The sequence below is a fragment of the Dipodomys spectabilis genome, unplaced genomic scaffold (assembly GCF_019054845.1).
Source record: "Dipodomys spectabilis isolate Male_0828 unplaced genomic scaffold, ASM1905484v1 ptg000416l, whole genome shotgun sequence".
NCBI classification, from domain to species: Eukaryota; Metazoa; Chordata; class Mammalia; order Rodentia; family Heteromyidae; genus Dipodomys; species Dipodomys spectabilis.
The window spans coordinates 1,907,669-1,929,864 of record NW_024871093.1 but is presented as its reverse complement, the minus strand read 5'-3'; the positions used below and the strand labels follow the sequence as shown (position 1 = coordinate 1,929,864).

The 22,196-nt window shown below is 39.9% G+C and overlaps 1 protein-coding gene across 2 annotated transcripts in view; it reads right to left on the bottom strand.

The window, feature by feature from the left end:
- Positions 1–22,196, bottom strand: part of Mtmr3 (myotubularin related protein 3) — a 113,233-nt gene that overhangs the window by 83,898 nt on the left and 7,139 nt on the right. The window lies entirely within an intron of this gene.

Genomic DNA, 22,196 nt, shown 5'->3' with positions numbered 1-22,196 from the left:
TGAGAAAACAAATACACAACTCTCATCTTGAATTAACCAGAAGTCTATAAGCATCAGTATGTAGTTTTAAGTGGTAGTGTGCTAGAGAGCAAAAGACTGAGCAAGAAGAGTGTGAGGCCCAGAGTTCAAGCCCTACTTTCAGCACATACATACACATACATACACACACACACACACACACACACACACACACAAACACACACACGCCCCTAGAACATTTGTGCACATAAAATCTTGCACATAAAATTTCACAACTACGTTCCTAACAGTGAAAAATGGAAACAGCCCAAATGTTAACTGATAAATTAAAACAAAAAAAATTTTGGGGGGGTCCGGTTGTGGGGCCTGGAGGCTGTCCCTCAGCTCTTCAGCTCAAGGCTAGCGCTCTATACTTGAGCCACAGCGCCACTTCCAGCTTTTTTCTTTTTGCTTATGTGGTGCTGAGGAATCGAACCCAGGGCCTCATGCATGCAAGGCAAGCGCTCTACCACTGAGCCACCTTCCCAGCCACTACACATTCATATTTTTCCTGCTTCATTTTTCAGGTAGGGTCTCATGTTTCTGCCTGGAGCCAGCCTCAAACTAGACTCCTCCTACCTCTGCCTTCCATGCAATGGAGATTACAAGTATACACCACCATATCTGGCTTTTTTTTTCTTTTATTGTAATACTGTGCTATCACCAAATCAGAGTCTTGCACCTGCCAGATGGGCCATACTCCAGTCCTTTTTTTTTGCATTTGGACCAAAATTCACCTGACACTTTCCATGGTAGCTGGAATGACTAGTGCATGTCATTGCCACCATACTTAGCTATTGACTAAAGTCTTACATATATGCTCGGGCTGGCCTTGAACTTTGATACTCTTTTCTAAGAGTAGCTAAGAGTATAGGCATGATCCCAATTCCAGCTTAGGGTTTCTGTAGGGGGAGGGGGTCTGGGGGCGGGGTTTCTGGGGGAGGGTGTCTGGGGGAGGGGTGTCAGGGGGTGTGTGTCCGCACATGCGCACACACACTGGGCCTGAGCTTGAATTCAGGGCCTGGGCCCTGTCCTTGAACATTTTAGCACAAGACTAGCACTCTAGCACTTGAGCCACAGTGCCACTTTGAGTTTTTTGGTGAATAAATGGAGTCTCACAGCCTTTCCTACCCAGGCTGGCTTTGAACCATAACCCTCAAATCATAGCCTTCTGAGTAGCTACGATTATAGGTATAAACCATAGGCTCACAACCCAGCTTTTTTTTTTTTTTTTTGTCAGTTGTGGAGCCTGAACTCTGGGCCTGAGCGCCGTCCCTCAGCTCTTCAGATTAAGGCTAGTGCTCTACCACTTGAGCCACAGCCCTACTTCCAGCTTTTTCTGCTTATGTAGTGCTAAGGAATAGAACCCAGGGCCTCATGCATGCAAGGCAAACACTCTACCAATGAGCCATCTTCACAGCCCCTCATATTTTTGCCTAGGCTATCTTTGAACCAAGATCCTACCACCACTCATCATCACCTCCTAAGTAGCTAAGATTAAAGCAAACAGCACCACGTGTGGCCCTAAATTGTATACTTTCATCACAAAAAAAAAAGATTTATCACTTCGCCATGTCTACAATTGTCTATTATAACTAATTTTTAAAATCAATTTATGACTTAAATCTAAGTAATATGACTTTAGGCAACCAAACCAAATGTGACATAACCAACTTAGTTACCATCCATAAAAATCTACCTTTTGGGGGGGGAGGGGAGGGGGCCAATTATGGGACTTGAACTCAGGGTATGTTTGCTGTCCCTGAGGTTTTGTGCTCAAGGCTGGTGCTCTTACCACTTTGAACCACAGCTCTACTTCCCATTCTGGTGTTTAATTGGAGATAGGTGTCACAGACTTTCCTGTGCAATCTGGCTTCAAACACTGATCCTCAGATCTCAGCCTTCTGAGTAGCTTGGATTACAGGTGTAAGCCACCAGGACTCAATTCTAACCATTTTATTCTTGATCAGAAAGAAAATGCAGTAACACTGAGCAAACTAAAAGAGAAAGTAAGAAAACAATTATATTTATAATGGCATCAAAACAAATTAGGAATAAACTTAATCAAGGAAGCAAAAGATAAACACATTTATAACTAGAAAATGATGCCAAAAAGCACAGAAGATTATAGAAACAAATGAAATCACAAGTGTTCATGGGTTGGAAACAATAGTATTAACACTACCAAAAAAGACTCAAAAACACTCTAAAGATTCAACTGATCCCTACCAAAAGCCCTTCTGCAGAAAGGTCCTAAAGTTTACATGAAACTTAAAGGACCCTAAATGTCCAAAATAAACTTGAAAAACCTAACCCTGAGGATTTATCCCAGTCCAAAAAAAAGAAAAAAAGAAAAAACCACTACTGTGGAAACTGGTATAGACATAGACCAATGAGATTAACAGCACCTACAGATAAATCCTTCCCTATTCACTATACCCTTTTATTTGCAATTTCATTTTCTGCAGTTTCAATTACTGAAGGTCAAGCTCAGTCCAAAAATATTAATATTACAATTCTAGAAGTAATCTCAAGTTTTAAATTGCATGCTGTTCTGTCCTAGATATGAATTATCCCATTGCTAGCATACCCCCTCATACACATACAAACCTCCTTTCCATTAGTTACTTAAAAGCCTCCTCAGTAACCAAACTGCCCAGTATTGTAATTCCGGTTGAAGTAAACCTTGTATTGTACCCTAATGCTAAGTCATATTACCTATATCATTTGCCCCACTTCCTCTCATCACAGGTGTTGTATTATCACATCATCACAAGGATAAATATAGTACAAGATACTTGAGAAAGAGAAACCATCCACATAACTTATTATAGTATTATTAATTACTGTTATTACTAATTATTTGTTTATCTTACTGTGCCTGCTTCATAAATTATCTTGGGTATGTACAGAATAGGGAAAAACAGTGTAGATAGAAGGCTCAGTACTATCTAGTTATAAATATTCACCACTAACCAGTATTAATGGTTACAGAGACTATTATAAAATCGTATTATTTTCAAAAAGGATATCCAGGTGTTACCTTTTCAAAAAATGGTTCTAAGAAGACCATACACATAAATGTAAGAATAAAGATGGACTCTTTGTATCAAAAATTAAATCAAGGGCTGGGAAGGTGGCTCAGCGGTAGAGCGCTTGCCTTGCATGCCTGAGGCCCTGGGTTCGATTCCTCAGCACCACATAAGCAAAAAGAAAAAAGCCGGAAGTGGCGCTGTGGCTCAAGTGGTAGAGCGCTAGCCTTGAGCTGAAGGACAGTGCCCAGGCCCAGAGTTCAGGCCCCACGACCGGACCCCCCCCCAAAAAAAAATTAAATCAAGCTGAGCACTAGTAGTTCGTTCACACCTGTAATCCTAGCTACTCAGGTGACTGAGATCTGGTGAGTCACAGAAGCCAACCCAGGTAGAAAAAAAGTCTATGAGACTTGTATCTCCAATTAATTACTAAAAAGCTGGAAGTGGAGTAGTAGAGTGCTAGCCTTGTGCAAAAAAGCTCAGGCACAGTGCCCAGACCTGAGTTCAACACGCACAAAATAAAGTCTTACGTGACAGCCTGGCCAGAGGCAAGTGCCTACAAGTCCCTGCTACCTGCTAGTCAGGAGACTCTAAGAGCTCCGCAGGAGGTTCACTTGAGCCCAAGATTTCAAGATCAGCCTCTGCAACACAGAAGATTCAGTCTCAAAAAATAAAAAAAAATTAAGCTCAGGAGTAAATGACTAACTGAAGTCTGTAGTCCTGAACACCATTTTTCCTTAAATAATAAATAATTTAATGTTTCCTCCCTATTTTTTTTTTTTTGGGGTCTGGTCGTGGGGCCTGAACTCTGGGCCTGGGCACTGTACTTCAGCTCTTCAGCTCAAGGCTAGCGCTCTACCACTTAAGCCACAGCACCACTTCCGGCTTTTTTTTCTTTTTGCTTATGTGGTACTGAGGAATCGAACCAGGGCCTCAGGCATGCAAGGCAAGCACTCTACCACAGAGCCACCTTCCCAGCCCTTCCTCCCTATTTTAGATAGCCATTTACAACTACCTTTTCCCCTCTAATGTTAAAACTAAAGCTGATTTTAAGAGCTTGGTCTTCTTAAATCATTTCCACGTTTTAATGAAAACTATTTGGTGAAAGCAACACCAAATCTTTTACTGTGTAAGTATTTTATAGAATAAGTACAAAATAATCTATAATTAGTGACATTTGATCTTAAAACTTAAAGTACTTACTGTAGTACAGAGGCCACTGAGACAGTTCTGGTTATCAACTGTAGACATTAAGGAGCGAGCAGTAACAACCAAGAGAACCAAGGTACTGTTTAGCATTATGAAGGCTAAACACTTAATTTGTATAAAATCTTGCAATGAATAACTAGAACATGCACAATGACTAGCTATCTGCTAAATGCAACGTATTAATTGATCAAATAGGCTATAACGGCTTTTATCATGAATCCTGCACTTATAGGATCAATAGTCTGGTAATGATAAAAATAACTCACTGGAGACTAGTCCTTCTATCTCAAACCACCAATAAAACAGTAAAATACATGAAACTCTTCTTAGATGCTGGACTACAGATAACACAAAGCTGTGATACTAGGCAGAAGAGAAACAACTGAGTCCTATGAGGATTCAAGCTTTGTGTTCTGAGGCACTTACCAGACTCTGGCCATGTAAAGAGAGAAAAATCACAGAATCCAAGCCGAGCAGAAAGCCAGCCAGAAACTCAAATAAGTTTTAGAAGGTTGCCACAGCTATAAATAATGTAACACACTTTTCCTAAACTAGTTGCAGACAGTGGATGAGATCTCAAGAGGGTGGGCAAAGAATCATTCAGTAACAAGCAACTACTTGGGAACTATAAACTTAATTACCAAAGTTTACTCAGGTGTTCTGATTCTAACTGATCAAAGTAAAGAGATACTAATCTAAGGGTATTCAACTGAGATCTTAGAAGCAGGACTATGGTAATGGCACTATCTATCTTAAGAAAGCTGTTAATAAAAACAAGCCTTGAAGAATTCAAGGCTTTTCTTCTTAAAAGCAAGTACAAAAACAATAAATTACAGATTTTGTACTAGATTTAGGAGTAAACTGCAGGGCAATGCCAAAAGGGACAGAAGCTGAGGATATGGCACCATAACATACTTAAATAATTCATCAAATAGTATAGCTTTATTTTAAGGTGATTGTGGTAACTTAAGGGTTAACTCTAACAACTCTAGAGTGATCATGGAAAAAGTAAAACAGGACTAGCTCATTGTTAGAAATCTTGCTAAGTATATGCAAAGCCCTTTTTGGATTTCCAGCACTACAAAAATAACCAATAAGAACAGCTAAGATACTAATAAAGTAAATAGAACAAATACTACAAAATTATCCAAAAATGATAAGAAAACAAAGAATACATGAGATGAATAAAAAGCTAACAGCTAGGGAATATACTTAAACTTAACTATATAAGACAACTAAACCGGGCTGGGAAGGTGGCTCAGTGGTAGAGCTTGCCTTGCATGCCTGAGGCCCTGGGTTCGATGCCTCAGCACCACATAAGCAAAAAGAAAAAAGCCAGAAGTGGCGCTGTGGGTCAAGTGGTAGAGCGCTAGCCTTGAGCTGAAGAGCTGAGGGACAGCGCCCAGGCCCAGAGTTCAGGCCCCACAACCGGACCCAAAAAATAAAAAAAATGAAACAACTAAACCTGTTGAAATTGTTATATATGTGTAGAACTGTCACAATGAAATTTCCCCTTTGTACAACTAATACATGCTAATAAAAAAGAACTATAGATATTTACATTAAACTTAAGTAGACCTTTCAGAGACTATTTTAAAAATGAAGATTGTAAGCCAGGTGCCGGTGGCTCACGCCTGTAATCCTAGCTACTCAGGAGGCTGAGGTCTGAGGATTGCGGTTCAAAGCCAGCCCAGGCAAGGAAAGTCCGTGAGACTCTTATCTCCAATAACCACTCAAAAACCGGAAGTGGCACTGTGGCTCAAGCGGTAGAGCGCTCACCTTGAACTGAAGAGCTGAGGGACAGCGCCCAAGCCCAGAGTTCAAGCCCCACGGCCGACAAAAAAAAAAAAAAAAAAAAAAATGAAGACTGTGACCTAAATAAGAGAGCAAAACCTAACTATATACAAATCACAAGAAACACATAACAAATGTAAATAAATACTGAAACCAGAAGGATGGAGAAAGACATATTATGTAAATTCTGGTCATCAGGAGACTACAAACGCTATATGCATGTAACCTTCTAGACAGCAAATATTACTAAAGCCTAACACAGACCAGATCTCATACCCAATTCCTTATTTAATCTCACCTGACCCTTGTCTTCCACAATACTTAGGTGAAGAATTTTTTTTAATTAACTTGTGTTTTGCAATCAGCATTACAGAGCTACCTCCTCTAGTCTATACATCGTGTAACATGCAACTGTATAAGGGCACACTATTATAGGTGTGGCAAGAGTAGCTCAAATACATGATGATCTTTGTTCTTGTGATTGCAGAACTGAAAAGCATCTCATGATAAAGTAATTATAATCAGATGTGTACCATGAGGCTCAATCCCTTGAAGAAAGCACCCACCAGTCTGAAACCACTGATCAACCAAATATATAAAACCACCCCTAAATCTCAACAGGACGAACTTCAGTCAACAGTCCTCCATCTTGTCCAGCAGCTATTGAAATAGTCACCTTCCTTACCTCCAAACTTTGTCTTGACTTAATCTGCCTATCATTCAACAAGCAGCTGAACTTGGGTCCAGTAAAATTTACAATATAAATGGGATAATGCATGATTTTTTTTAAAAAAGACTGAATTTACTGAGAAAACAGCAATTCTAGATATGTATGTTATCTAAAACCAGACCTTCAAAATATATGAGGCAAAACCTAGGCAAACTATAATCCTAATCTGTAATTTTAATGTTTGTTTGTTTGTTTTTGCCAGTGCTGTGGCTTGAACCTCAGGGCCTGGGCACTGTCCCTGAGCTTCTTTTGCTCAAGGCTAACACTCTACCACTTGAGCCACAGCGCCACTTCTGGCTTTTTCTGTTTATGTGGTACTAAGGAATCAAACCTAGGGCTTCATACATGCTAGGCAAGCACTCTACCACTAAGCCACATTCCCAGCCCCCTAATTTGTTGGGTTTTTTTTGTTTCGTTTTTTGGGGTCTGGTCATGGGGCCTGAACTCTGGACCTGGGCGCTGTCCCTCAGCTCTTCAGCTCAAGGCTAGCACTCTACCACTTGAACCACAGCGCCACTTCCGGCTTTTTTTTTTTTTTTTTGCTTATGTGGTGCTGAGGAATCGAACCCAGGGCCTCAGGCATGCAAGGCAAGCGCTCTACCACTGAGCCACCTTCCCAGCCCCCAGCCCCCTAATTTGTAATTTTAGTACTACACTTTCAGTAACTGACACAATGAAAAAAGAAAATAGTAAAGGAGATAGAAGATTTGAATAACACTATCAACAAAGAGTTGGTATCTACCTGTAGAATACATGTTCTTTTCAAAGACAGAACATTTACTATGACAGACCACACATGTCACAAAACAAATTCAAGACCAAAACCCTAAACACTGTATTTTCTGATCATGACAGAATTTGCATTAGAAATCAGTAATAAGGCCAGGCATGATGGTGAACACCTTGAAATACCAGTTATTCAAGAAGCATAGGCAGGAGGATCACAGTCTGAGACCTCGCCCAGATAAAAAAATTAAGACCATCCTCTGAAAAGCAAGCAAATGAACAAACAGCTTGGGAAAGGGGGCACATGGCTCAAATGGTAAAGCATTTGTTTAGTAAGCACAGGCATTGAGTTTAAACTCCAGTACCATCAAAGTAGTAGTAAGTTACTATTACTAGTAGTAATAGTAAGTATATCTAGAATGACTTCAAATATGAGAAATTATAAAACCCTTGAAAAATAATCCATAGTCCAATAAAGATATTACAAGAGAAATTAGAAAATATTTCAAAATGGAGTAAAGTACAAATTACACCCATTCAGAGGATACAACTAAAGCATTGCTTTGGAGACATTCTAGGGTTTTTTTTTTTCTTTTTCTTTTTTTGTTGGTTTTGGGGCCTGAACTCTGGGCCTGAGCGCTGTCTCTCAGCTCTTCAGCTCAAGGCTAACAGTCTACCACTTGAGCCACAGAACCACTTCCTGCTTTTTCTGCTTATGTGGTGCTGGGAAATCAAACCCAGGGCCTCATACATGCAAGGCAAGCACTCTACCACTGAGCCATCTTCCCAGCCCTACTTTTTTATTTTCTTAACACTATCTTTTGGAGAGCAAAAAATTTTAAACATGCTCAGGCCCTGAGTTCAAGCCCACAACCAACAAAAAGAAAATTAGGAAATGGGAGTTGTGGCTCAAGTGGTAGAACACCTGTCCTTGAGCAAAACTGCCAAGTAAGAGCATGATACAAGGCCCTGAGTTCAGCACCAAAAAGAAATTATTTTGAGAGAAGGGAAGAGAAAAAGTGAATAATTTCAAAATGTGTGATTATATATGAGAACTGCACAAAGAACTTCAATAAGGAGTTAGTTGATAAACAGGCAATTATGGAGGCCAAAAAAGGAAAAGCAATAGACAGTTTTTCTAAGCAAAACATAACCTGTCTGAAATACCACAGTGAAATTCCTTTGTGTAATTAACACACACTTTTTTTTTTTTTTTTTGGTCAGTCATAGGGCTTGAACTCTGGGCCTGGGTGCTGTCCCTCAGCTCTTCAGCTCAAGGTGAACGTTCTACCACTTAAATCACAGTGCCACTTCAGGTTTTCTGGTGGTTTATTGGAGATAAGAGTCTCTGGACTTTCCTGCCCAGCCTGGCTTTGAACCATGATCCTCAGATCTCAGCCTCTTTAGTAGCTAGGATTACAGGCATGAGCCACGGATGCCCAGCTCAACACATACTTTTTTTTTTTTTTTTTTTTGGGGGGGGGGTCAGGTTATGGGGCCTGAACTCTGAGCCTGGGCACTCTCCCTCAGCTCTTCAGTTCAAGGCTAGCGCTTTACCACTTGAGCCACAGAGTCACTTCCGGCTTTTTTCTTTTTGCTTATGTGGTGCTGAGGAATCGAACCCAGGGCCTCATGCATGCAAGGCAGGCACTCTACCACTGAGCCACCTTCCCAATCCTCAACACATACTTTTTTTAAAAAAAAGAAAAAAGAATGACAGGAAAGTTAAACAGGTTGGGGGTGGGGGAGAAGTACCAGAGGGAAAGGATAGGGCTAATAAAGGGTGTGAATGAGGATAAATATGGTTCATGTAGTTTATCAGCTTGTGTGAAAATAGAACAATGAAAGCTGTTGAAACTGTTTTAGGAGGGGAGTGGGACAGGGGAAAGTGATTAAGGGGATAAGGTATACACTGCTTACATGAAGTCCCCTCAAACAACTAATATATGCTAATAAAAAGAGAATGACTACATTCATATAACTATTACTGTATGTTGTTATTGTTCTATTTTATATTTATTGTTAATCTCTTACCAAGCCTAATTTATAATTAAACTACATTATGTATTGTATATGTGTATGTATGCATAGAAAAAGTATTGTCTGTGTGTATGTGCACACATACATCATGTATATGTGTTTAGTACCGTGTGTGGTTTTAGATATCCACTGAGAACATGGAAAAAAGTATCCTCTATGGATAAAGGGAGACAACTGCACTCACCTTTCAACTCTTATCAGTGTGTTAACTCTAAGCAATTAGAATCAAGTAATAAAAAAGGCAGATTTTTGCAATAATATTTAAAAAATAATACCAATAGCCTACTAAAAAGCAACATAAGAAAGTATTTTTAATTTCGATTAACTACATCAACATTAACCTCAAACTAAAGGAAACAAACTAAGACTCTATCACCAATTTATATCTCAGCATCTAATCTAGTCTAGCCTCTAATCCAGCTCCAGCAGTCATCAATCCATGGAACCTAAAGCAATTACTAATGGCTCACTAATGCTTAGTTATACATATAGCATTTCTTCATTTCCTCTTTTCTGCTCAACTATTTTTTTTTTTTTTTTTGGTCAGTCATGGGACTTGAACTCTGGGTCTGGGCACTGTCCCTCAGCTCTTCAACTCAAGGCTAGTGCTCTATCACTTGAGCCACAGTGCCACTTCCAGTTTTCTGAGTAGTTTATTGGAGATAAGAGTCTCACAGACTTTCCTGCCCAGGCTGGCTTTGAACCATGATCCTCAGATCTCAGCCTCCTGAGTAGCTAGGATTACCAGAATGAGCCACTGGCACCCAGCCTAGCTCAACTTTTCAACCAGGTTTTACCACATTAACCTTATGAGATGGATGGATGGACACATATGACAGTTAGCCTAATTAATAAAACTATGACTATAGTCTGACTTTTATGTTGTCATCCTTCTATGTATTTCAGTGAAAAGTTCTTTAAAGAAAACTTCAAGGGCTGCAGGTGTGGTTCAAATGGTAGAGAACCTGTCCAGCAAGCACGAGACTCTTAAGTTCAAACCATCCTCCCCTCCAAGAAAAAAAAGAAAGAAACTTTATTTACTATTACTTTATTTAGGTGCTGGGAATGTGGCTTAGTGGTGGATTGCTTGCCTAGCATGCATGAAGCCCTTGGTTCAATTCCTCAGTACTGCATAAACAGAAAAAGCCGGAAGTAGAGCGTAGCTCAGGTGGTAGAGTGTTAGCCTTCTGCAAAAAGAAGCTCAGGGACAGTGCTTAGGCCCTGAATTCAAGTCCCAGGACTGGCATAAATAAATTAATTAATTAATTAATAATAAATAGCTATTACCTTATTTACTTCATTGTGTAAGTATAAACAGAGAAATTCATATTCTATCACACTATAAATATTTTCCTTCTATTTTCATTCCACCAATTCTAAAAATTAATTCAAATATGAGATTACCAGTTTATTAAGTTCTTACCATGAGACTAAAGCCCAAATTATCTTTATATAACCCAATGCAGGGATGGTATTTGTCATATTAATATTGTATATCTTAGTAAATGAAAAGGAATCCAAAAGCGCAAAATCAGAATTAATTGACTCACAGGACACTGAGGAGGTGTACAGAAACAAAGGAAGAATTGAGAGCACCAGGGCCTCAAAGTGGCTTACTGCCACTGGATCTATCTCTTCATCTCACACTCCTCTTTACTTCTTTGGCCTCATTCTCTCCCACTGTAGACCAACCAACCTTGTGCCTCAGGAAAGGCAGGATGGAGGTACAGGTGGCTGGATGCAGTCCCAGCTTCAGAAACCCAGAAGAAAACTGACAGCTCGTTCCTATCATCTGTGTTATCAATCACAGTGGAGAATAAGAAGAAAAAGAAAAAAAATAAATACCTAATGATTCTTTATGTGAAATGCCAATGTCTTGTACCCATATGTTTTACAGGGTGAATCAGTACAAAATTGGTAAAATAAACATGCTCTACCCTAAGCTGCCAGAAAATGAGGATCTAAAATCATTGCTGAATAAATCTTCCATGTATTAAATGCAAATACTGCAAAAAAAAAAACAAATATTCTACTTCTTTTTATTTATTCTACTTCTTTACTAGCATAATTGTTAGAAAAGAATTTCTAACCATTTAAGGATATCTGAGGAGATAATCTAGGCATTTGAATAATCCTACCAAATGTAAAATCAAGGAAATCTAACCCCTGCACTAAACTACTGAAAAAGAGAAGAAGCATAAAAGTCCATTTTATGAGCTTATGTATGGTAGTTTAGCAAGAAACAGGGCAAATTCTTTTTTTTTTCTTTTGGGCAGTCTTGACAGAAAAAAAAAAGGCTTGAACTCAGGGCCTGGGCACTGTTCCTGAACTCTTTTGCTCAAGGTTAGCACTATACCACTTTGAACAACAGTGACACTTCTGGTTTTTGAGTGGTTTTGGAGTCTCATAGACTTTCCTGCCCAGGCTGGCTTTGAATTCCAACTCCAATCCTCATATCTCTATCTCAGCTTCCTAAAGTAACTAGGATTACAGATGTGAGCCACATGCACCCGGCTGCAAATTCATTTTTTTAAATAAGAAGAATAGCACAAATCTAAAAGTAAAGTACAACATAAGATTCCAAATTGCTGGTGATCACCACAGCAAAGACTAACACTCATACAGCACTCAGGATCTAAATGCTTCTGGAAAACTGTTTCCTTCTTCAAGAAACGTTTTTTTTTAAATGGAAAGGAATCTAAAATTACCTAGTATATCTAGGTCTTTAAATTACTTTGTTTCAGGAAAAATCATTTCAAAGAACTTAGTGTTGAATAAAAAACAGCAACCTTAACTTCTCTGCAGATCCACTGACATAATCTGGTACCAACTATACTTTTTATCTTTCCAATACTTCTAGTCCCATGCAAAATGTTACATTCTATATAACTGCACTAAGTTCAGATACACACTCAATTCAAACAATAAATTACATTCACAGAAGGACAATATTTATAAAACAGAGAAAAGTGATAATTTCCTAAATTCTTAATTTTCTAGCTAAATCTAAGATAGTAAAATATTATATCTTTAAAGCAGCAATTTTATAGCTAATTATGCTAAAGAATTGAATGTAAGTAGTATATATTGTTCTTTAATACAAGATCTTGTTAGATTCTGAAATTCACATTTATGAAAAATTACAAAAATGACAGTCACAAATAATGCAGAGAAGCCAAAGTCCTTGTAAACAATTTTACAAGGAAAGTAATATTAATTATACTCATTTTACAAAGAGGGAAAGTAAGGTACAGAGATAAGGTAACTTACCCAAGCCATATAGCTAGCTAATAAATAATTTATTAGATGCAAGTTTAAACCATATAAGAAATTAAGTAGGAATAGTACATATAGGAGCAATTCAAAAACAAAATTACAAAAAAATGTAACATATTTCTTAAAGAAAAATTTTAAAAAATTTAAACTTTTGAGAAAATAACATTTTGCATTACATGGTTGAAAACTTAGTATTCCTATGTATTATACTTGAAATACTGCAAATAGCTTAATACAATCCTCCATATATACTACAATGAAGTGCTATCATGTTTGACACTTTTTGAGAAACAAAATGTTCTACAATAATCAAATAGCCAATCTATCATTAGCATATTCTCTTAGCCTTATCTTTGAAAATTATTTTGATGTAAATTAAGTATTTTCTTACCTCAGGGACAACTTTTAACATGAAAAAGGCATAGTCTTGCTGTATTTCCCACTCAAGGCCAGTAGTAAAATAATCTTTGATAGTGAGTATAAAAGATTTGTTGACCACTCAGAAAACTCTATGGCTATGAAACTAGATTTTGAAATGGAGCTGCAATCACCCTAACCCACAGTACACATCAGAGTTAATATCTGTTCCATAGTACCTAGGTTCACTTTCATACTATTTTTATTCCTAGAATGTGCAGTGTAAATATGCCAAGGGCCCACTACTCAAAACTGCAACGATTTTGGTGTTGCTTTGGTTTCTAGTCTGTTCAAGGAGGAAACAGTGGCTACAGTGTCTGACATGAACATGATACTTGTGCTTACTACTGAGCTAAGTATATTCCCTTAGCTCTAGAAAACTGATATGCATTCAGCTTCTTGAGTTAACCCTTAGTCACGGTAAGGTTATTCCCATCCAGGCCCAGAAAAGGAACAGGCACTGCAGTCCCACAATGGTAACTATCATTATAAACCCCAAACTTGTTACTCAACCCAAAATTTCACATAATAGTTGGCAAAAAGAAAAAAGAAAAATGATAAGGAAAGACAGAAACACAGGGAAAGAGAGCTGGAAGGAGGGAGGCAACGATGGAGGGACAGAGGGGCTAGGGAGACGAGGTGAAGGATCTTGCTTGCATATTACTATGGAAATCCTGACTACTTATATATCATTATTCCTAGGAGGTACAAGTAAGATCTCAGATCTTGATTTCTTGGCTGCCTTTTACTGATGTAATCATAGCATGAAGCTTTGAAACACAATCCTGAGATATGTCATTCCCTTCAAAGTGTCTATCATTACTCCTTGGTGAGTCAGCTTCTGGACTACAATGTGCTTTTTGCTGGGTTTAGCATGAAACCATATTTCAGCAGAGTTGGAAAAGTGGCCAACCCTGCATTTCATGTTTCAAGTACTTTTCAAAGAGAGAGAGAGAGAGAAAGACCGAGCTACATATCCAAGAAAACTACTCATATATTTTAATAAATGAAGAAATAAATAATACAAGTTGGAGCCCATAGCATCATGCTAAAAGATTCTCTTAGCTGAGCATGACAGTATACCCCTATAACCCTAACACTCAGGAGGCCAAGCCAGGAAGGTTTCAAGTTCAAGGACAGCCTGGGCTATAGAGAGATCTTTTATCACACCTAGAATCCTAGCTACAAAGGAGGCTGAGATCTGAGGATCAAGATTCAAAATCAGACCAGGCAGGAAAGTCTGTGAGATTCTCCAATTAACCATCAAAAAGCCAGGACTGGAGCTGTGGCTCTAATGGGAAAACACTGGCCTTGAGCATAAAAGTTCAGGAACGGCATACAGGCCCGGAGTTGAAGCCTCAGGACTGGGAAAGAAAGAGAAAAGAGGGCTGGGAAGGTGGCTCAGTGGTAGAGCGCTTGCCTTGCATGCTTGAGGCCCTGGGTTCGATTCCTCAGCACCACATAAGCAAAAAGAAAAAAGCTGGAAGTGGCGCTGTGGCTCAAGTGGTAGAGCACTAGTCTTGAGCTGAAGAGCTGAAGAACAGCGCCCAAGCCCAGAGTTCAGGCCCCATGACCGGACCCAAAAAAAAAAAAAAGAAAGGGAAGGGAAAAAGGGGAAGGAAGGAAGGAAGGAAGGAAGGAAGGAAGGAAGGAAGGAAGGAAGGAAGGAAGGAAGGAAGGAAGGAAGGAAGGAAGGAAGGAAGGAAGGAAGGAAGGAAGGAAGGAAGGAAGGGAGGAAGAAAAAAGACAGAGAAAGAAATAAAGAAAAAAACAAAGAAGAGAAAGAGAATGGAGAGAGAGAAAGGAAGGAAGGAAGGGAGGGAGGGAAAATTTCTCTTGCACGCAAGTGTCCAAAATGTCTTGTAATATCTCTTGCCAAAATAAACTCCCTTTGCAATTCTTCTGTACTTAAAATTATCTATCAGATATTTTTTAATATTACTGCTTCTTACATTTACCTGTTTTCAATCCTTAATGCTTCATAATAAATAAATATATTATAGTTGTGTCATCACAGTAATAACAATAGCCAGCCACCCAGGAAGCAAAGGCAGAAGGATCATGAGTTTGAGCCCAGCCTAAACAACAAAACAAGACTTTACCTCAAAAAAAAAAAAATTATAATTAAAAAAATCACCACAAGGGCTGGGAAAGTGGCTTAATGGTAGAGTGCTTGCCTAGCAAGCACGAAGCCTTGGGTTCGATTTCCCAATACCACATAAACAGAAAAAAAGCTGGAAGTGGAACTGTGGCTCAAGTGGTAGAGTTTTAGTCTTCAGCAAAAGAATCTCAGGGACAATGTCCAGGCCCTGAGTTCAAGTCCTGGACTGGCAAAAAAAAAAAATCACCACCACAGCTAGCAAATATGAAGAAGTGCTTGCTGTTGGCTAGCTACACAAAAAGCACTTGCTAAATTCAAGCCGGGCGCTGGTGGCTCACGCCTGTAATCCTACCTACTCAGGAGGCTGAGATCTGAGGATCGCGGTTCAAAGCCAGCCCGGGCAGGAGAGACCGTGAGACTCCTATCTCCAATAAACCACCAGAAAACCGGAAGTGGCGCTGTAGCTCAAGTGGTAGAGCGCTCGCCTTGAGCTGAAGAGCTGAGGGACAGCACCCAGGCCCAGAGTTCAAGCCCCACAGCTGACAAAAAAAAAAAAAAGCACTTGCTAAATTCTCAAGACTCCTAAGAGGTATTATTATCCCCATCTGAAGCAGAAAACTAAAAGAGGAAGAAGGAGCTTGACTAAGACCACAGGAAATTTTTACTTACAGACTTTCGTAATTAATTACATAACTACTTTACTACTTCACCAAATAAAAGACAGCAATGTACAAATTAAGAGCTACTAAAAACATTAAAATATACACTACAGTTTAATGTATAAATTTACCATTTAAAGAAGTATGCATGCTTAACTACTTTAAAAAAATTCTGGCCAGAGCCAGGCACTGATGGCTCACGTCTGTAATTCTAGCAGGAGGCTGAGATCTGAGGATCACGGTTCAAAGCCAGCCTGGGCAGGAAAGCCCATGAACTTATCTTCAATTAACCACCAGAAAACCAGAAGTAGCGCTGTGGCTCAAGTGACAGGGCACTCATCTTGAGCTGAAGAGCTCAGGGATAGTGCCTAGGCCCAGAGTTTAAGCCCCACAACTGGGGAGGGGGGGGGAGTTCTAATGACAATGTAAAATTATTTATATAAATAGGTTAGCCTCATTTATTCCAAGGAGGGATTTTTTAGGGGTAAAGTATAGTAAACAACTGACAATGTTCTGTGAAAATTACCATTCTTTCAGGTTCTGTAGTAAAGTTACTAATGGTGTAAGCATCTTTTTTTTTCTTGGGGGGGAGGGTCTGGTCTTGGGGCTTGAACTCAGGGCCTAGGCACTGTGCCTTTTTGTGCTCAAGGCTAGCACTCTACCACTCGAGCCAGAGCTCCACTTCCACCTTTTTCTAAGTAGTTTACTGGAGATAGGAGTCTCACAGACTTTCCTGCCTGCGCTGGCTTTGAACCACAATCCTCAAATCTCAGCCTCCTGAGTACCTAAGATAACAGGCTTGAGTCACCAGCACCTGACTAACACCCTATTTTTAAAGCCATAAAAACATCACTACAGGGGCTGTGGTTGTAGAGCGCTGAGGTGGTAGTGGCTCAGTGGTAGAGCGCTTGCCTTGCATGCATAAGGCCCTGGGTTCGATTCCTCAGCACCACATAAGCAAAAAGAAAAAAAAAAGCCGGAAGTGGTGCTGTGGCTCAAGTGGTAGAGCACTATCCTTGAGCTGAAGAGCTGAGGGACAGCGCCCAGGCCCAGAGTTCAGGCCCCACAACCAGACCCAAAAAAAAAAAAAAAAAACCAGAAAAAACATCACTACATGGTAGCACAACATGTTTGCATAAACACTTTTATAGCAGCTTTATTTGTAATTACCAAAATTTGGAGACAACACAAATATGCTGAAGAATGAATAAACTATGGTACATCCATAGACAATGAAATGTTATTCAGTAATAGAAAGCAATTACTGATATGCAAAACATGGATATTAAGTAAAAGACCCCAGTCTAAGAACGATACAAACTGCAAGATTTCATTTGCATGGAATTCAGAAACAGATAAGGCAACAGAAACAAACAGGTTACCAGAAACCAGGGTGAGTACACAAAAGAGCCAGGAAAAAATCCTTAGCGATGATGAAACTATTCTCTCCATTATAGTGGATGTTGTATAGCTATGTTTCCAAACTTGCAGTACTGTACTCAGCACTATACTGTTTTGTATATGAATTATACTTTGTAAAACAATTGGAGATGGTGGGGGTATGGATCAAGTGGTACAGGCAAATGTAAGATCTTCAGTACAAATTCCCAATACCATCAATAAAAGTTTTATTTATTTTTTGTTTTTTTTTTGGGTCCGGTCGTGGGGACTGAACTCTGGGCCTGGGCGCTGTCCCTCAGCTCTTCAGCTCAAGGCTAATGCTCTACCACTTGAGTCACAACGCCACTTCCGGCTTTTTTCTTTTTTGCTTATGTGGTGCTGAGGAATCGAACCCAGGGCCTCAAGCATGCAAGGGAAGCCCTCTACCACTGAGCCACCTTTCCAGCCCCAGGATCTTAATTATTGCTGATACTAGGACCAAATGTTTCTCAGAACTCCAAAGCAAGAACAGTCCACTTTGTCTCCAAATTTGAAAATTTACTTTCATTATTCATTTTGCCTAGAAATTGAAACAATATTTGTAAATTAGTCACAAATTCCCTCATGACTAAAATCTATTCCTTTCTTTAAATAGTACTGGGGTTTGATCTCAGAATCTTGCACTTGCAAGGTAAGTAACCTATCACTGAACCATGCCTATAACCAGCACTAAGAAACATTCTTTAAACTTTTAAGGGGGAATGATATTAGGGTTTGAACTCAGAACACTTGGGCCATGCCCTCATTTATATTATTTTCTTTGTGTTGGTCCTGGGGTTTGAACTCAGGGCCTAGGCCCTGTTCTTGAGCTATATTTTTGCTGAAGATCAGTGCTCAACCACATGAAACACAGCTCCACTTCTGCCTTTTTGGTGTTTAATTGGACATAAGAGTCTCACTGACTTTCCTGCTTGGGCTGATTTTGAACCAGGATCCTCAGATCTCAGCCTCATAAGTAGCTAGGATTACAAGTATGAGCAACCAGCAACCATCACTTACATTCTTTCTTTCTTTTCTTTTTTTTTTTTTTTTTTTTTGTCAGTGGTGGGTCTTGAACTCTGGGCCTGGGGGGGGGGGGGGGGGAGGTATCCCTCAGCTCTTCAGCTCAAGGCAAGCAGTCTACCACTTTAGCCACAGCACCACTTCTGGTTTTCTTTTTTTTTCTTTTCTTTTTTTTTGTCAGTGGTGGGGCTTGAACTCTGGGCCTGGGCTCTGTCCCTCAGCTCTTCAGCTCAAGGTGAGCGCTCTACCGCTTGAGCCACAACGCCACTTCCAGTTTTAGAGTGGTTTATTGGAGATAAGAGTCTCACGGGCTTTCCTGCCTGGGCTGCCTTTGAACCTGGATCCTCACATCTCAGCCTCCTGAGTAGCTAGGATTATAGACATGAGTCACTGGTGCCCGACTCCATCACTTATAGTCTTAAAAGAAAAATTACTAAGGTGTTTTCATCTTAGATTTTTTGTTTCTGTTGGTCTGTTGGGGGGTGGGGGGTTGTTTATTGTTTTTTGCCAGTCCTGGGGCTTGAACTCAGGGCTTGGCTTTTCCTGCTTAAGTGGTACTGAGGAACAGAACACAGGGCTTCATGCATGCTAAGGTAAGCACTCTACCACTAAGCCACATTCCCTACATCCCTCCATTCCTACTACATCGTAGTTTTAAAAGAAAATGAAAGCCGGGTGCCGGTGGCTCACACCTGTAATCCTAGCTACACAAGAGGCTGAGAGCTGGGGATCACCATTCAAAGACTCTTATCTCCAATAAACCACTGTGGCACTGTGGCTCAAACGGTAGAAGGCTCACCTTGAGCTGAAGAGCATAGGGACAGCGCCCAAGCCCAGAGTTCAAGCCCACACTGACCAAAAAAAAAGAAAATGAACTGGGTCAGAGAATAAAAAGCCAGCTAATAAATATTAACACATCTTTTCCAAAATCAAGAGCAAAATATGAGGCTCTTCTCCAACTTTATTTCACTTGATATTTTTAGGGGTTGTTTTGGTGGTGGTAGTAGAACTGGGCCTTGAACAGAGAGCCTCATGCTCTCTAGACTGGTGCTCTACTGTTTGAGCTACACCTCCAATCTGCAAATTTGTTTTAAAAAATATTTACTTCAAATAACCTTCCAAAAGATTATTTTAAGATCTTATTTGCCTAAAATATCCTTAAGACTTTTCTCTTAACTAAGTAAAAAAGAACGGATAAGAGCTCATGCTCAAGAATTCAACCTACCTGGGCAAGTTATTTACTCACTTTGCCCCAATTTCCTCAGTGGTAAAACTGGAATAATTGCACCAACCCCTGAGGATAATCCTGGACAATTAAATGAGTTAATACACACAAAATGCTTACAGTAGAGCCTGGCATACTTAAGTAAGCCTTGGTAGGTAGTAAGCTAATATAATTGAATGATATTAATAATCACCAGCTATGTGGCCTTAAACCAATCATTTTATGCTTTGATACTACAATTCTGCTGTATACGGTAGCTGGCCTAAATTCAATGTCCTAAATAAAAATCTAGCTAGTAATCCCTATGATTTTACCCAAATCACTTTGCCAAAAAACAAAAAACGGCTTAAGTACTATTGTTATAATGCAAAAAAATCAAAGACCCAAATAAATTATATGATTTATCCAATGAAATAGTAATGTAGCCAGGCACCAGTGACTCATACCTGTAAATCTGAGCTTCTCAGAAGGCTGAGATCTGAGGATCATAGTTGTAAGCCAGCCTGGGCAGGAAAGTCCATAAGACTCTTTTCTCCAATTAACCACCAAAAGGCCAGGAGTAGAGCTGTGGCTCAGCAGTAAAGAGTTAACCTGGAGCAAAAAAGATTGGAGGGCGGGGGGGGGGGGGGGGGGGGGGGGGGGGGGGGGCATGGAGGAGCTGGGAATGTGGCTTAGTGGTAGAGTTTGATTCCTCAGTACCACATAAACAGAAAAAGCCAGAAGTGGTGCTGTGACTCAAGTAGTAGAGCACTACTCTTGAGCAAAAGAAGCTCAGGGACAGTGCCCACATCCTGAGTTCAAGCCCCAGGACTGGCCAAAAAAAAAAAAACTCAGGGGAAGCACTCAGCCCCTGAGTTCAAGACCCAGGAATGTCAATAAAAAGAAAGAAGAAAAAGTAACATAAAGGCAGAGCCAAGACAAAAATCTGGAATTCTGAGATTCCTTAAAACTTTGTTTTCAGGGCTGGAAAGGTGGATTCGTGGTAGAATGCTTGCCTTGCATGCATGAGGCCTGGGGTTCAATTCCTCAGCACCACATAAGCAGAAAAAGCAGGAAGTAGCGCTGTGGCTCAAGGGGTAGAGCACTAGCCTTGAGCTGAAGAGCTGAGGGACAGTGCCCAGGTCAGAGTTCAGGACTCACGACCAGAAAAAAAAAAAAAAAAACAGGGGTAACTCAGGGTGTAACTCAGTAGTAAAGAATCTGCCTGGCAGACAAGGTCTTCAGTTTAATTTCCATTACATTAAAAAAAAAAAGTCATCTTTCAGTTGGTGCTGTAGCTTAGAAAACTAGCATATATGAGCTCCCCAAATTTGATCCTCAAAAGAAGGGGAGAGATGTGTCAGCTTTGTTCTCTACAAAATGTATAGCCTTCCCTCCTGAGAAGATTAAGGTTTACACATCAAAAAACAACCAACTAAATCATTTTAAAAATTAAGTTTATATTTGTCTTATCCACTGTTTTGTTATAAATCTTAATAAAAAGGATAAAATGTTCTTACCACTGAACATATTCATGTGTGAATACAAGAAGAGGAAATGTTTTAGCAACAGCTAAATTTAAACAAATTCAGTTGACTGAATTCTGATTTTGGAATCCAGATGCTATGTCACAGGAGTACACACATTTCTGTAGACCTAGCTACTCAGGAGGCTAAAGCAAGATCACTTGATCCCAGAAGTTCAAGACTACCCTAGGTAACATAAAAAGACCTTATCTCAAAAAAAGTAAAGTATTGGGGGGAGGTGTAAAGTAAGATATAGAACATACACAAAAAAATTTGTTATGTCTAAATATACAACTCTATGATTCTCTTAAACTGAACACATAAAACCAACAGTCTAAAGGAAGACACAACATTAATAGTTACCTCTATGGTCCCATTTGTCCTCATCACCAAGGACAATCACCATTCTGATTTCCATTCATGTATAACTTGCCTGTTTTTTGGAACTGGACAATAGAATGCCAACCCTTAGCAAAATAAGCCAGGTGAAAGTGCTAGGCTCTGAGTTCAAGACCTAGTACTAGCACAAATGTTTCTTAAACATCTAGAAATGGAGTATGTTTTCTTTCATATAGGTTCTTTTTTTGTTTTGTTTTTTGGGTCTGGTCATGGTGCCTGAACTCTGGATCTGGGCGCTGTCTCTCAGCTTTTCAGCTCTTCAGCTCAAGGCTAGTGCTCTACCATTTGAGCCACAGCACCACTTCCGGCTTTTTTCTTTTTGCTTATGTGGTGCTGAGGAATCGAACCCAGGGCCTCAGGCATGCAAGGCAAGCGCTCTACCACTGAGCCACCTTCCCAGCCCCAATAAGTACCTTTCTTTCCTTTTGCTTAGGATCATCTGTTCCCTCATTCTCTCTCATTCTCTCCCTCCCATCTCTGCCCATGAGTTGCTTGATTCACTTTCATCAATGTCCAGGGCAGCTGACGGGCCCAGCTGCTTCACATTTTCACTCCTTCCCAGATTCTGAGCCCTCCCCCCACCTTCCCTCAGATGTGCACGTGTATACACTATATACGAGGTA